General features: G+C 43.7%; 1 non-coding gene across 1 annotated transcript; it reads left to right on the plus strand.

The window, feature by feature from the left end:
- Nucleotides 1–2,285: 2,285 nt before the first annotated feature.
- On the plus strand, nucleotides 2,286–2,358 carry trnaf-gaa (transfer RNA phenylalanine (anticodon GAA)). The gene has a single exon. It is a non-coding gene; the product is annotated as a tRNA-Phe (tRNA).
- Nucleotides 2,359–6,607: the final 4,249 nt, after the last annotated feature.

Here is a 6,607-nt window from a genome sequence, read left to right on the forward strand (position 1 = left end):
GTTCTGAGCATTGATCTCCTGCTTCAGTCTTTGATCTCTGACTGATCCTAAACTAATCAAAGGATCACATCAGCATATTTGTTCAGTCTACAGATGGTGATTTTACCTATTTGAAGCCTTATTTTGTGTTTGATGGACATTTTTAAAATCATTAATGACTTTTTGACTGAACATCCTGGACACTGTGGTGCCTGATGAGGAGACAACTTGGGTACAAAGTTGAAGAGGAGGGTTTTTGGAGAGGGGATATTTTTGCAGTGTTCCAAGTCAATAATAACTGTGGCAAAATGTCATCATTTTTCAAAATGTCCTCACAAAGATTGTTTGAAATTCTGTCTCTCCCTCATCCTCAGCTGCTGCAGCACTTTAAAGAAAACCTTTGACTCGTGGATCTAAAAAGATCAGATGTTGTCTCCTCCAGAACATCAACACTTTAACGTTGTTGGCAGGACTCCAACCTGAGCAGGGAGACCCCAATGGATTTCTAGTCCATCGCCTTCACCACTCGGCCACAACAACCACATTCACACACACATTTGTAAAAGATTCACATTTACACAATTCTTTAAAATTATGTTACAAGCCCATTTGTGTGAGGTCCTATTTTCTCTTTTTCAGCATTCCTTTGTTTCCAGGTCTCTAATAAGTGCAGAATTACAAAGACAAGCAAGCTGGATCCATCCTGGGCAGGTGATAGGAGCCATTGACCACTGGCCAGAGACCCTGGCACAGACGTTGGGGATGGTGAGAGAGAGCATTTCTACAATTATATTCTACATTTATAGAATTCTACAATCCTACAATTTCATTGAGCAGACGCTTTTGTCCAAAGCCACTTGCATATGTTTTTGGTGAGTTTGGCTCCTGAGCTCAAGACAGTTGTGACTCATAAAGGACAGCTTCAAATGCAGCTGTGAAGCCTCATTGTAAGCTGGGAGGAACGACAGGTGTCTCCCTCTAGTGGCTCCTCACAGCAACACGAGCCTCATTTCATACACATGCATCCACCACCTCACTACCAAAGGCCAGTTGGGCCTCGACAGACAGGTGAGTTTCAAGTGTTGGACAAAGGTCTTTAAGATGTTCTTATTAATTCTATAACATCTGAGATGGAAATCTATGGAATTACAACCAACAAGCAGTCCAACACCTGATCAGATGCTCCTTCATGAGGCTGAGAAGAATCAATCTAAACTGGGATGAAGAAAATTAATTGAGAGGAGAAACCTACTGATTGGATGACATGGACCCACCTGATCCATGTCAGCCTTGTTGGAGCAGAAAGAGGTGGATCAGAGGAATCAGTGGATCAAGACTCAGGTGTCAGATGAAGAATCTCTTTATTCACAATGGAGTCAGAGAAATCTTCCAACGTGAACGTGACAGACCATTTTATACCAAAGACAGGCTGTGTGTGTGTGTGTGGGGGGGGGGGGGGGGACAATGGCTTAAGGGAGCTCCAGGTAGCTGGTTTGAACTGGTCCCTCATCTCTGTGAGTAGAAACCATCTGAGGTGGAGGGTGAAGATCTGCTTTGACCTCCTGATCTCCCAGTAAAGCCAGTATAGATGTTGAGCTTGGAGGAGTTGATGGCCTCCTTCATCTTCTTGTTGGAGATGTTTGCTAAACTCAGCACCACCACAGATCAGAGGAAAGTCCACTTGTAAGCTGGACATTGGAGTTTCTAGTGACCTGCAGGATCTTAGTTGTGGTGGCAGCAGGCCTGTTCTAAGAGCTTTGCTCACATTCATGATCAGGCTTCATAATGGTTCTGGACCACTGTGTGATAGAAGCTGATCCTGGGGCAGCAGAAGACAAATATAGAGAAGAAAAGACAAAAGACAGAGAGAAAGGAGGGAGAGAATGACAAAAAGATGGGAACAAGATGAGGGTGAAAGACAAGCAGAGAGAAAGACAGAGGGATGGAAGACAGACACACAACCAACAAAAGCAACAACAGCAATAATAGTATTGATATTGTCCTGTTATTGATGTTTTCATGTGAAAGTGGCATATTTAAGATAAAAGACACTGTTAGAACAGAAAGATCCAGAAAACCCACCAACCAGAGGTGTGTCTGGTACAGATGTGGAATTATTGGCTCACACAATGTTGAGGCAACTGGGAAGAAGACAAACAAAAAAGGCTTGTGTGATTCAGACATTCATCAAAAATGGTCCTGTAGAACTGTTCAATGTGTCATGACTTCAGAAGCTCAAATCCTCTCTAAGTTCTAGTGAGAGTGGAAGAGATTATAAAATGAGAGAAGCAGGGCCTTCACTCAGAGCTGAAATAGCTCAGTTGGGAGAGCGTTAGACTGAAGATCTAAAGGTCCCTGGTCCGATCCCAGGTTTCAGCAGAGGAACAGCATTGACTTTACTTTCCAGTGGAGGAACTGCAGACATGAAGGAAACTAACATCTTGTCCTGTGCATTCTTATGACATTCAAGACATTTTTGGAGCCTCTTGTTGGATTTTGCCACAGAGAATCAGAGCCAATCAAAAGCATGGTGGACTTTAACATGGAGGATTGAACAAGTCAAGAAAGCAGCAGTTTGACCTTCACAGGTGTTTCTTTTCCTGTCTAAATGCTGTAGAAAGAGCCTGAGTAGCTCAGACGGTAGAGCATCAGTCTTTTAATCTGAGGGTCCAGGGTTCAAGTCCCTGTTCAAGTGCTGTGGTTGTTCCAGTGTTTGACAACATGGTACTGGATGAAGTTTAGTGTTGAACAAACTGTCATCACCAAAAGTAGAAGTGTTCTTGTCTTGAGACTGTCGCTGCAGGTCAAATGTTAAGAACCGGCAACCCCCATTTTGCAAAAAGTTAAATTTTTCTAACTGTTCAATTGGAAAGTATTTTCAGATTGAAGAAGTGATCAAGAGAAACAGGAAAAACCCTCTAAACACAGCAAACTCCATCCATCAATCCATTTTCTACAGCTTTTCCTGTTCAGGGTCTCAGAGGGAACTGCAGCCTGTCCCAGCAGCCTCAGTACAAGAGGAGGGGTTCACCCTGGACAGGTCGCCAGTCCATCACAGGGCCAGGTGAAAGTGCCAACCACTGCACTGCCCCTACTAGTCGTCTACATATCAGTGTTCTCAGTATTGCACTGACATTCACATCAGTATTGTGCTTATATTTTATTTCCTGGCTCTTCAAGCCTCCTATTATGCTGAAGTTGATTGCTTCAGTGACCAGGAGACGTTATCATTGGCAGCTAGTTTACTATTATTGCTGCTGCTGTTGCTGTTGTTGGTTGTGTGTCTGTCTTCCATCCCCCTGTCCCTCTGTCTTTCTCTCTGCTTGTCTTTCTCCCTCATCTTGTTCCCATCTTTTTGTCATTCTCTCCCTCCTTTCTCTCTGTCTTTTGTCTTTTCTTCTCTATATTTGTCTTCTGCTGTCTGTCCTGTCCTGCTCTGTTTCAACAACCAACCAGTCAAAGCAGACGTCCGGTTAAAAAAATTATCATAAAAGAACTCTTGATGTGATTTGGCTTGAGACATGAAGAAGATAGGATTTTTTTTCTCTTAATTTTAGAAGCATTTACAGATTCATGAAAAGATCATCAATCAGTGTAGTATTTCAGACAGACTTCTGGTCCGTGAGGACAAGGAATCCAGCACAGATCCACAGAACTCCAACTGCCATCTTTGATGATTCCTTTACAGTCTGTAGGGTGGAGAGATCCTCCTGAGTCTGGCTTTGAATGTTTGTCTGTGGATGTGTTAACCCTGTCATGGACTGGTGACCTGTCCAGGGTGAACACGGCCTGTCGCCCAAAAGCTGCTTGGATAGGCTCCACCCCCTCCATGACCCTGAACAGGATAAGCAGAAGAAAATGGATAGAAGTCATGACACATTGAACAGTTCTACAGGACCATTTTTGATGAATGTCTGAATCACACAAGCCTTTTTTGTTTGTCTTCTTCCCAGTTGCCTCAACATTGTGAGAGCCAATAATTCCACATCTGTACCAGACACACCTCTTGTTGGTGGGTTTATGGATCTTTCTGTTCTAACAGTGTCTTTTATCTTGCTTTTATCTTTTATCTTTTGGATCTTTTCTTTGTATCTGCATTCTGTGGTGCACGGTTGCTCTGGAAGAGCGCTCTATCTAACTATTTTCACTGTACCCCCCCCCCCCCCCCGTATAGCAAAAAGAAAAGATTCTGATTCTTACACACACACACACACACACACACACACACACACACACACACACACACACACACGTGTATAAACATGATGTTCCGAATGTTTCACTGTCTGTGGTTGTCCATCTTTCCTTGCCTCTTCACTGTCATTGTCAGAACTCTGAGCAGTCTTCCTCTCCAGGTGATGTCTCTGAGTGATGATGATTGCTGTCTGTTCAACCAGCTTCATTTGTTGATATCTGAGAAGGACTGAAGACAGCAAAGTGTGCTGATTGGCCAACAACCCCACACAGGTCAAAGGTCACTGCTCTGAGGCAGACCAGTTTACTATATCAGTGGTGACACCATCCACTGCTGGCGCTCTCTTCAGTGCTTCTTGTTTCTGCCCTTTGTGCTTGAGCTCCTAGAGCAGCTGGTCCGGCTCTCCCCCTTTTCTTTTCTATTCCACTAATTTTTTTTTAAAAATTTTCTATTTTTGTAATTCATCATCGATCTCAGCTCACGGTTGCTACACTCTTGACCTCCTGTGAGCCTTGAATCTCCATCCTGACCAGCAGAGAGAAGCCACCTTTGTGTTGGAGAAGAGCAGCTTAGTCGAGGCAGCCAGCAGCCTGAGACCAGAGGGTAGCGAATCAACGCGCTTCCCTTCTTCATCGAGCGAATGTCAGCGGGAGCCACGGTCGACGAGGTGGAGGCTTTGGAAGCCGTCCTCCCTCCAGTTCGTTGGAGAGGCATCGTACATCGATGGGAGAATCCAGCTGAGAACGTCAGCCGGTTACGTTGGTTTTCACCTATTCAGGCCTGGACTCCTGTCTCACTGCCAAACTCTGCCTGACTCCGTAGAGCTGGTCAGCCTCCACTCAGTCCTCTTCATTTGTTTGGAGGTCACTATCGTTCATCCTACACACCTTTCCACCTGCCTCTTTGCTGTCTACTTGAAGCTCAGATAAATGGAGGCTAATTCATCCCTGCTACTCAATAAGTGCCTTAATTACGCTGCTGGAATTATCACTCTGTCTTAAGTGTTTTCTTAATTGTATTAAATCCTCTTTAATTTCCAAGAAGTGTTCCAACTCATTCATGCATGCAAGCCACTGATCCACAAGGACTCATTGATGAGCTTAAACCTGAGACTGATCGTTTCTCGTTGGACGAGACAAAAATACAACGAGTGGAGCCCAGAGTAACAACTGGATAAAACATTCTAAAGATACGCCGTCATCACCAGTTTATCAAGTCACGACACTCTTTTTATATCATCTTTTTATATCATCCAACATCCTCAGGGACTATCATTGAAGAAGCTCTATTTAATATAAGATGCATAAAATCACACCACATGAAGCAGGCTAATGAAAAATAAATCAAATGTAAAAATGCTTTATTTTAAGATCTAGAATATCTTGTGAATATCTGGAGCTTAATTCCAGCAGCAGACCTCCTCAGGTGATGGAATTTATATTTGACATGTTTACCATTAAATGAGACACATTTGCAGTCCATTGAAATCTACTTGTGTTCATGGTGAGTTGATTTCAAAACATGAGCTGACAGAATCTACGTTTAGGGAGGAACCACCATATCCAGGTGTCTGGACCTTTTAGTAGTCAGAGCCATCAAAGTAGCAGACTAAGCTAGCAGACATTAGCATTGAGAAGAAACTGACACCTGGAGCCTACTTTTGGGTCTGGTCAAGTGATAACAAAATAATATGACATTGTTGTCAGACTGACGCCTGCTCAACAATGACCAAACACCGCCTTATGGCATTGTGGGAAATTTCTGCTTGGCCCGTGTCCATCAATACACACAAAGAAATTTCTCCAGAGTCAGTCACACCAGTGGTAAAAACACTAAAGTGCTGTCAAGGAGAAACAGGATACGACCAAACACACACACAAGTTACAGAGAGAGAACTCTCCCAGAAGGAACCACTCAAAGGAGAACCATGGACATCATCAGGCTGTATGACCTCATCAATATGAGACAGGGGGATAGGAAACAAGCTCAGAGATGTCAGAAACATGAGATTCAAGTGCTGAGAAAGCTTCAACTGGTGAGGTTCCAGAACCAAGAGCGAGGTGGAGCCTGCATCACCTACTGGGAGCTTTTTGTCAAAGGTTCAACTTTGATTTGAATGCTTTTGGAGAGACAACGTGCAGGGAGGGAATTTGGTGATGAAGAACAAGTTCCTCTCAGCTTTAAATGGAGTTTTCAGGAGTCAAAGAGACACTCCTCTGATCCGTTGTCAGATGTGTTCTCATTGCACCACAGCCCTACAGGTTGAGGGTTCTGATCCTAGTCAGACACATTCACTATGATGCTGCTGAGCCTGAAGGGAGGATGAATAAAGGAGTGTCTGAGAGAGCTTCAACAGACAAACTGTCCAGTTTAACAACAAATACTAGTCAGTATTCATGTTGCTGCCGTGACCCGGATTCAAACCAGGGTTGC

Source organism: Aulostomus chinensis, chromosome 4 (genome assembly GCF_037954235.1).
Source record: "Aulostomus chinensis isolate RoL2024-O1b breed Wild chromosome 4, RoL_Achi_v1.0, whole genome shotgun sequence".
NCBI lineage: Eukaryota > Metazoa > Chordata > Actinopteri > Syngnathiformes > Aulostomidae > Aulostomus > Aulostomus chinensis.